Source organism: Mus caroli, chromosome 14, assembly GCF_900094665.2.
Source record: "Mus caroli chromosome 14, CAROLI_EIJ_v1.1, whole genome shotgun sequence".
Lineage (NCBI taxonomy): Eukaryota > Metazoa > Chordata > Mammalia > Rodentia > Muridae > Mus > Mus caroli.
The window spans coordinates 48299446-48309681 of record NC_034583.1 but is presented as its reverse complement, the minus strand read 5'-3'; positions in this window follow the sequence as shown (position 1 = coordinate 48309681).

Below are 10236 nucleotides of genomic sequence, written 5' to 3'. Positions count from 1 at the left end.
AACTTCCTCACTTAAATTTACCACTGAGGAAGGCAGGCCTTCAGGTTGGAATCCTCCCAGCTAAGTCCCCTAAGTACCAGGCTAGACCAGACCTGTGCCCCCTCGGTTTGTAGGCAGGCAGTCTTGTGTACCACATTACAACAAGGTTCCATACGATAATCGTGGAGCTAAACATCCCTACAGCTAAGAATTGCTATGATACCTTTCCTGTGCCTAGATGTGTTCAAAAACACAAACATGGACTACCACCCTACGATGGCCCAGGAACGCTAGCGATCCATACCGCCCTGGTGTGAAACAGTCCATTCTGTGAGGTTTGCACAACGAAGGAACTGCCTGAAGGCCTGTTTCTCTGATAATGTCCTTCTCAGCCTGCATGCAGGCTTGGGGCAGCAATTCATGTCAATGCCCTGGCTGTGCCCTTACCAACTGGTTGGCCTTTGGCCAGTTGCAGTAGACTTTCTGAGCTTTTATTTCCTTAACAGAAAGCCAGGGATCCTGTAACCTGAGTGACTTTATTGAGGGTTGAGTGAGTTTCTGTATGTAAAGTCTGTCTCTCGCCAGTGCATAGTCACTGAGCCTTTCTCTCTGAAGCAGAGGCTGTTCACATAGCTTTGTGGAAGGTAGGAGAAGGGCTTTGGGGTTTATTTGTTTGTTTGTTCACTTTTGTTTTCGGCAGAAAACTTACCGGCCTTGAACTTACAGCAATCCTGCCTCAATCTTCCAAACGTGAAGATTACAGGCATGCAACTAGCAGGTCCACTTTGACTACATTGGTCTTATTAAGATAAAAGGTGTCTGTGAACTCATACTTTATAATTCATAATGGGCAGTGTTAATCCTTCTGTGGAGAGAGATCAGCACAGCTCAGCACCATGGATGCTTTGAGTACAGGAAGTGGGGCCTCTCACAACCCTAGCCCAAAGTCTTAGATGACCAGATGTTCGATTAGTAATTGGGCTGTACTATTAAAGACATTTATATCCCCAACTAACGAGACACTGCCCTGTCAATTAGTCTAAGTAGTTAATAAACAGTGCTGTCTACACTACTTTTAAAAAACTCAAGCAGGAGAGTTTTATATGTTGTAAACTTTGGTGCTTAAAGATTCATTAAATTCTGTCCTAGCAAGATCAAACACAAGCTTGCTGTGTTACTCTGAGCTGTCACACTGAGGTAGGACAGACACAGTCAACAAATGTGGGTTGAATTTTCATCCCACACACAAAGCACAGATTCACTCAGAGAAGCAATTCCGGTTGCTACCACCAGGGGACGCCACACAAACACATTTTCACTCTAGTGGCTACTGGGGTAAAGCTCTCTCTTAACAAACCCAGGTTCTGGGCACCTGCCACAGAGTTAGGCTCACTGTTTATCTTTGGGCTTACAATGCTGCCAGAACATAGAGATGTGACCCAGCTGAGAATCCCTGTCTAGTCAGTTTGTCTTATGTATGCATATGCATATATCTACTTTCAAATTACCCTAAATGCAGTCTTTGTTAAAGTCAAACAAGAAGCAAACTTGTACAGCCAACTATTATACCATGTAGTGATTGTATTGGTTGTCACCTAGAAAATGTGTCATATGACAGGTGCAAGTCTTTCTGGTCTTTGCATGATATCAAGTGAAAAGTTCATGGATATATATATATATATATATATATATATATATACACATATATATATGTATGTATATATATACATATATATATACATATACATATAAAATTAATCATCTTCCTCATTTTAAGCACACAGTCCTTGTGACTTTAAGCACATCCACACTGCAAATGCTACCCCATCTTGTTCCCAGACAGAAATTCCACATCCATTACTAACTCCCCTGCCTCTGCTCCCCAGTCCTGACAACCACCATTTTACTCTCTGTCTTCATGATTTTTTTTTTCTGTTTGTTTTTTTAAGATAGGGTCTCCTGTAGCCCTAGCACTTCTGATCTTTCTTGATTCCACTTCTCAAGTGCTAAAGTTACAGAGAATGTCCTATGGCCTGCTCCCCCACCCCACCCCCACAGTTATACACTATAGCCAAAGATGGCCTCCACCCTCAGCAGTCCTTTCCCTGTGCTTCTCAGGTGCTGGGATCGTAGGCATGAAACACCACACCTGTTTTCAACTTGACAGTTCTCAGTAGCTCTAATAAATTGGATTGTGTCTTAGTTAGGGTTTTACTTCTGTGAACAGACACCATGACTAAGGCAATTCTTATAAGGACAACATTTAGGGGCTGGCTTACAGGTTCAGAGGTTCAGTCCATTTTTACCAAGGTGGGAGCAGGGCAGCATCCAGGCAGGAATGGTACAGGCAGAGCTGAGAGTTCTACATCATCATCTGAAGGCTGCTAGCAGAAGACTGCCTTCCAGGCAGTTAGGATGAGGGCCTTAAAGCCCATGCCCAGCTGGGCAGTGATGGTGCATGCCTTTAATCCCAGCACCTGGGAGGCAGAGGCAGATGGATTTCTGAGTTCAAGGCCAGCCTGGTCTACAGAGTGAGTTCCAGAACAGCCAGGACTACACAGAGAAACCCTGTCTCAAAAAACCAAAACCAAAACCAAACCCAAAAACCCATGCCCACAGTGACACACCTACTCCAAGGCCACACCTTCTAATAGTGCCACTCCCTGGGACAAGCATATATAAACCATAACAGATTGTGATACTATTCATTACTGTTGCACCTGCCTTGTTTCAATCGGCATCTCTCCAAAGTACATATACAATGTATATTCCCATTCCTTCCTTTTGAAGGCCAACAGTATTCCACTGTAGGCATGAACCTCATCTATGTATCCATCACCCACCAGGGATACTTGGATCGCTTCCACTTTTTGACTATTAAATAATTTTATACACCAAGTGTGGCAAGCGTTTGTTGGAGCTATATATTTTGTACCTATAGTTCTAATGAAAAGTTGTAAATTATCATACCATTATATAATAATTCTGGTATAAACAACAATAAAGCTCATATGGAGACCACAAGTCATCCATTGTTCCTGTGATTAAAAACAAAACAAAACATAGAAACTATGCCTGTACTGTTAAGAGAATAAAAAATACAGAAAGACACTGTCTTAGTTAGGGTTTCATTGCTGTGAAGAGACTCCAAGGTAACTCTTATAAAGGCAAGCATTTAATTGGGGCTGGCTTATGGGGTCAGAGGTTCAGTCCACTATCATAATTGTAGGAAGCATGGCAGTGTCCAGGCAGACAGGATGCTGGAAGAGCCAAGCCTTCTACATCTTGATCCAAAGGCAGCCAAGAGGAGCCTGAATGTGTCACACATGTAAGACCTCAAAGCCCTGCCTCCACAGTGACACACTTCCTCTAACAAGGCCACCCCTCCAATAAGGCCACCCCTCCTAGTAGTGCCACTGCTTATAGCCAAAAATTCAAACACAAATCTATGGAGGCCAAACCTATTCTGTAGAGCAAGCGGGCCATGCCACCAGACAGGCATACCAGCCAGTGAGGTTGAGTGAGCTCGAATCTTGCGAATCTCAGAGCTTTGAGAATAGCAGGAGTAGAGCTGCTTCCTGCCTGTGTCTACCCCTGCTCTGGAACCCATAACCCTGACACCCCACTGAGAGGACCACAGGCAGGCAGGCAGTCTCATAATATAGCACCTGGAGTCCTCCCCCCATGCAAATAGAGCATCACTAACATCTCACACTCAGCCAATAGAAAACATCTACCCAAATCCCATCCCACTCCCCAAGGTTCGCGTCGTAGCTGTCCACATGGGATAAAGCACACAGCTATTTGACAGAGGATTGTCTGAGAGTGGTTATCTTTCCTGATCTGTAACACCTGGGGAAGAGTTCTCTCTCCCAAAGCATTTATCGCTGGATCTTGGACCCGCCTGGCTGGCCACGCTCTCCCTGCCAGCAGGGGCTCACATCAGGGTGGCAGCTGACCCCACCTGTGCTGCTGCTACTGTTGCTATGGAAAGACCTGGGACCCCAGCTACCTGCTGGTGCAGGCCACCATTGCTGTAACACTCCTGGCATTCCCAACTACACCTGAGTCTTGTGGAACCTATTTGTCCCCAGCTCTGCTTCACTCCTCCTTGGTCTGTCAAACAAAAATGTCTGATGCCCCAGAGAGAAGAGGCTAGACAGTGGACCACACCATTCAAACCACCACAGGCACTGTGGTGATTTGAATAAAAATGAACCCCACAGAATCCATAGATTTGAATAGTTGGTCACTAGGAAATGGCACTATTTGAAAGAATTAGTAGGTGTGGCCGTATTGGCGTAAATGTTTCACTGGGGTGGGCTTTGAGGTTTCAAATGCCCAAGCCAAGCCCAGAGTCCCTCTCTTCCTGCTGCCTGCAAATCTGGATGTAGAACTCTCCACTACTTCTCCAGCATCATGCCTGTCTGCATGCCACCTTGCTTCTCTCTATAATGAAAAAGGACTAAACCTCTGAACTGTAAGCCAGTCCCAGTTAAGTGTTTTATAGCGATGCTGTGGTCATAGTGTCTCTTTACAGCAATAGAACACTGGCTAAGACAGACGCTGAAGTCCTTAAAACCTAGATTAACGTGCCAGCCATGATGGTGTGCAGGCCTGTAATCACAGCACTCAGCGGGTGAGAACGGAAAGATCAGAATAGTCAGTGAAAGCCAGACTGAGAAACTTGAGACTCTCTTAAAATTAAAAACAAAAACCCCAAGTCACACAATACAGTACACATCTGCAGCTCTAGTAGTTAGACTGAATGCATTTCTGCATTATCATAGGGCTACAAGCCTATGGGGGCCATGGAGTGGAATAGGAATAGACCCCACAGACTCATGTGTTTAAATACATGGCCCATGGGGAGTGGCATTATTAGGAGATGTGGCTTTGTTGGAGTAGGTGTGGCTTGGTTGGAGGAGCCAAGACTTCTACATCTTGATCTGAAGGCAGCCAGGAGAGGACCCTCTTCCACACTGGGCAGAGCTTGAGCATAGGATCTCAAAGCCCACCCCCACCATGATGGACTGTAAGAAGCCATCTAGGGTAGGAGAAGGCTATTGGAGGACTTTTCTGAGATGGTCTACCAATTTTGCATGGACTGCAGTGGATGAGCTCTGGGAGGCAAGGCCCCAAGAGATTACATCTTAGGATTGATTCTTGCAGCTGATATGCCTTTCCTGTCATTATTAAATTATTATAACAATTCCTGGGCATCAGCCCACCCTATTAGACAGATTTTCTGCAGATCAATGAAGATGTACTCTTTTGTAGCAATGCTATAGACAAATAGATGGTTTCTTAATTCCAAATGGTAATTCTATAGAATTCCTAAAACTATACAAGCAATTTTGAGCCCTCTGTAGTTTGATAACTGCAATTAGAATTCTGTAAACCTTCATGTGTCACGGGCAATTTGCACTAAGATAGAAAGAAGGTGTGAAACAGATTTACGATGAAGGAAAATATTCCTTTAGACTGCAAAACCATTATCTGATAACTAAAGGTCATAAAAGGGAATAAACAGTTTATTGTAGGTGCAAGGAGAGAAGATAAAATGTTGACTGGGTTATCTGTACAAAATTTCAATACTAATGAGACCACTAGACAGATGATTTGCCTCTTGACATAGTGTGTTTCCTGGACATAAGAATAATAGATTTTAACTTTTAATGAGCTAGTGGAGCTAGTGGCAGATAGATAACTATTCTTAATGGAAACACATGTAAACATCTTTCTTGTTACTTCTTATTCAATTTATGATTTGAATCTATGTTTGAACTTGTGAACTTTTGCAAAAAGATGCTTGGAATACCGTGTGATCATGTATCCTGAAAAGGTATGAATGAGTATTGAGAACAATGACAATAGTGGAGTCAGGTTTTTTTCTTAAGATCTGTGGAAACTTAGTTCTCTCCCTTTTCTTTCACTTAGAAACAAACAGTAGAGTCTCTTCTCAAAGTTTTTGTTTCTTTCTGCAACTTTTTCCAAGCTGGCAAGGAGTCAGCCTCAGGCTCAGCCAGGAAGGACCTGGGGTGGGGAGAGGAATCAAAGAACCTCTTTAATTAATCCCTCGTGCCACCTCCCCACCCCCATTGAATAATTGGGTGTCAATCACCAGAGACCTGCAGCTTCTGTCCTCAGAGTAATTTAGAGTCCAGACAGGTAAACATTATTTTATAGTAAGCAACCTTTACTCTTACAAAACCAAGTTGTGCTCTTCCCCCTCAGCTACCTTCCAGAGAGAACCAATGCTTGGGCAGGCTCCCGGAAATGCACTTTTTCCAATAAGGCCTCACCTACTCCAACAAGGCCACACCTCCTAATAGTGTCACTTCCCAGGGGCCAAGCATATTCAAACCACCACATACTACTCCCTGGCCTCCCTAGGCTTGTTCAAACATAAGAATCAAACTGTAAACCCTGCATCTCCATGTGTGATGTCCAATACCTTTCAGCTTTAATGACTATAACACCCTTCTCTTTCTTGAGCTGGTTCCACTCCCTGTTGGCAGCTTTTCTCAGCAGATATTCCACAGCTATGGCATCTCGAACATCTTGGGATTTCCAAGGCAACCTCAACTTTATAGCTTCTTGTTCCAATGTCTGGGAGCCACGAATGATCTTTTGGACTCCTCCAAAGGGCTTAGGTCACTTCTCCAGTTCTGCCCTGTGTAACACTCTACATTTAATTGGGGCTGGCTTACAGTTCAGAGGTTCAATCCATTATCATCATGGCAAGAAGCATGGCAGTGTCCAGGCAGACAAACACGGTGCTGAACTTCACAGACCTAGATAGTGCGATCCAGGATTCAGGCTGTGTGGGAGTGCTCATTGCTCCCAGGCTATAAATCCGAGTATCAGGTCCCTATACTGAACCCCGTAGGTATGGCAGTAAATACTCATCTTTGTGAGTATACTTACACATGGAGGAAGTGTGTTATATGCCTCTGTCATAATGTGACCCATTATTAATTGAAATGTCATTAGATGGCACAAGACTCTAGCTCCCCATAGACAAAGAGAAAGGAGGATGGATTGGCGGCATAGGGCTACACCTCAGTAGGCGGAGGCAGGTGGATCACAACTTCACAGTCTGCCTAGCAATTTAGTGAGACTGTGTCCCAAATATTAAAAGGTTAACAATGGGATAGGGTGAGGACATAGTGCAGTGGTAGAACAGGTTTCCGTAACAGGAATGGCAGAGGCTCCTGAATTGTGCATAGTAAAGGGGAGCTGAGCATTAGCATGCAGGCTGGCTGCAGCTATAGCAGCTTCTCCCAAGCTCCCAGGGTCGTGACTTCTCTTCCATGGTGGACTGAAATGTGCGACTGTGAAATCTACTTCTTTTCTGGCTCTACCTCTTTCCGTGTTGATAGCACTCCTGCTGACAAGATGACTGCTGTTCCTAAAACCTGCCAGAGTCTACAGTAGCAAGCACCAGCCCCACAAAGTGACACAACTCCACAAACGGCAAAGACTCTGCCCAGGGAAAGTGGTGTTAGAACAGGAAATGGAGTGGCTATGGTGGGCAGACTAAGTCTATTTTCCTCAAAAAGACTTTTTGTCTGTGCCATGGATTGCCCACTGCCTGACCCTACTTATCCTTGGGGGTTGGAGGTGAGGTGGCATGGAATCAATGCACAGACAGTGTGAGCAGGTGAGAAACACCACAGCACACTCATCTAAACACTATTGCAAGCTTTTAAATACCCTCCACCCTTGCCTCATTGGTCCCAAGAAAGCATCTCTTCTAAACAGTACTTCCTGGTTGGATGACATTGTCTGTGTCAGCAATCCTTGGTCCCTCAGGAAGTCCTCAATTAGGTCCTCATGCAGGGGATATCTTGCAGCTGTGTCACATTTATGTAGAGGCGGCTGTGCTGTGCCTCCTACCAAGGCTAACACTACAAAGATTGTACTGAGGCTTGCTCGGATGCTCACAGTCAGCTATTGGATGGATCACAGGGCTCCCAATGGAGAAGCTAGAGAAAGTACCCAAAGAGCTAAAGGGGTCTGCAACCCTATAGGTGGAACAACAATATGACCTAAACAGTACCCGGAGCTCTTGACTCTAGCTGCATATGAATCAGAAGATGGCCTAGTCGGCCATCAGGGGAAAGAGAGGTCCATTGGTCATGCAAACTTTATATGCCTCAGTACAGGGGAACGCCAGGGCCAAGAAGTGGGAGTGGGTGGGTAGGGGGGAGGGTATGGGGGATTTTTGGGATAGCATTGGAAATGTAAATGAAGAAAATACCTAATTAAAAAAAAAAGATCTAAGGGAACATGGGCTATTGGAGAGGCAAACATTGTGATCTAGTGTTGCAGGATTTTCCCTGTCCAATCACATTAGTGCAGGGGAGGCCTATGATTGGAGATGGAAAAGGGAGGCGGAGCTAAGAGTGGTATAGACAAGCATTGCAGGAGAGAGGGAGAGAGGAGAATGGAGGCTGACATGATGATATCACCAGGTTAGATTAATTGGGATAGAGCTTTTATCATTATCAATTGGCTCTGAAATTATTGTATTGGCATCTTGCAAATTATATATAACTCTGATTGGCTAACCATAATTATAAGCTTTAAAAGTCTTGATTTTATTGGAGCAGTGGTGGCGCATGCCTTTAATCCCAGCACTTGAGAGGCAGAGGCAGGCGGATTTCTGAGTTCGAGGCCAGCCTGGTCTACAGAGTGAGTTCCAGGACAGCCAGGGCTACACAGAGAAACACTCTCGGAAGAAAAAAAAAAAAAAAAGAGTCTTGATTTTACCAGGTTACTGGGTATTGTAATATGCAACCTCGAGGTTGGTGGTTCCATTTGGTTACTGGAATATGGGACCACCAATTACAGGGGATTAGTGGCTCCCGGGACAAGTGAGCCAGATGCTGCAGGGGCTAGCTGGAGAGAGTTGCCGGTGCTAGCAGGAGTGAGGGAGTGTGGTTCGGCCCCACAGAGAGTTGGTGGGTTCATTTTTTAATATTTCCTGCAACAACCTGGAAGGAGAGGAAAAGAGAAAGGAAGGGCCAAGTGATCAATTTTTAAAACAACTCTGTTATGAAGACAATAAAAAACCCACCAGCTTCTTATGAAATAAAAAGGTGCAACTGTGGGCTAGATAAACCCTTCCTGGGGCCAAGCTTGGTTCTGGGCAATACCAAGTCAGAAATCACTCCACAGATTTTCCTCATCTTCCAGGAACACCAGTTCCTAGTTCCTACCATGCAGGACCACAAGCAGGGCAAATCACAAGAACAGATGTCTATCTCTGTCACTGTTTTGATCAAAGGTATAGAGGCCCATCTGGTAAGGGTGCTGCTGGCAGTCTGAGGTGACACACAACATCGTACGATAGGAGATAAGAGCACCAAGGAGCCGCTGGAGAAGAAAGGTGAACTTGGAATAGAGACAGGATGGTCACCTCAAGTTTAGAGCCAGCCTGATCTACGTAGTGAGGTCCTGTGTCAAAATCCATGCAAAGCAAAACAAACAAAACGTCTTCAGTATCAGCCACAGGCTCTGCCCTGGTGCCCTTAGCAAACCCCAGCCACTTCCCACAGGCCCATGACTAACCCCATATTTGAGCCAGGACTGGTGGCTGATGCCTGGACTCCCGGCACAGCAGTATCAACACAATCATAGTGATTTCTCTGTTTTGTTTTCACAGTGCTAGAGACTGAACCCAAGGCAATCCGACAGGCTTACCTAACCCCTTCAGAGCTCCCCCGGGCCTTAGAGCACGTGATGTAACTTGCTCCTGCCATGGTTGCTATGTCCTCTACACAGATACTGCATGTGCTGGAGGTCAGTCAGGATGAGAAGCAGGCCGTTTTATTTATTTATTTTACCGCAGGAAAATCTCTGTATAGCCTGGGTTGGTTTCAAACTCACAGTCATTCTACTGCCTCAGCTTCCTAAATCCTGAGAGTACAGACTTGTGCCAACAGGCCTTCTTTGACTACTGTTGTCTCATTAAGACTTACACGTGCCATCTGCTTAGTAAGCCTCCTCCTCCTTCTTCTTTTCTTAAAACTTATTATTGTGGGCATGAATAATTCTCTGCCAAGAGCAAGTTCACCTGCAGCCTGGGACTCCTGCTTATCTAGCAAGCAGATGGCAAGANCACTTTGNTCTTCTCTAAGTAGTTCATTTAATGATATTTGAAGTGTGGTCATTACTGAGAAACCTGTGTCAGTGGCCTGTGTGCAGGGCAGCTCTCCCCAAGGTTGCTTGGTCTCTGTCTCTGTCTCT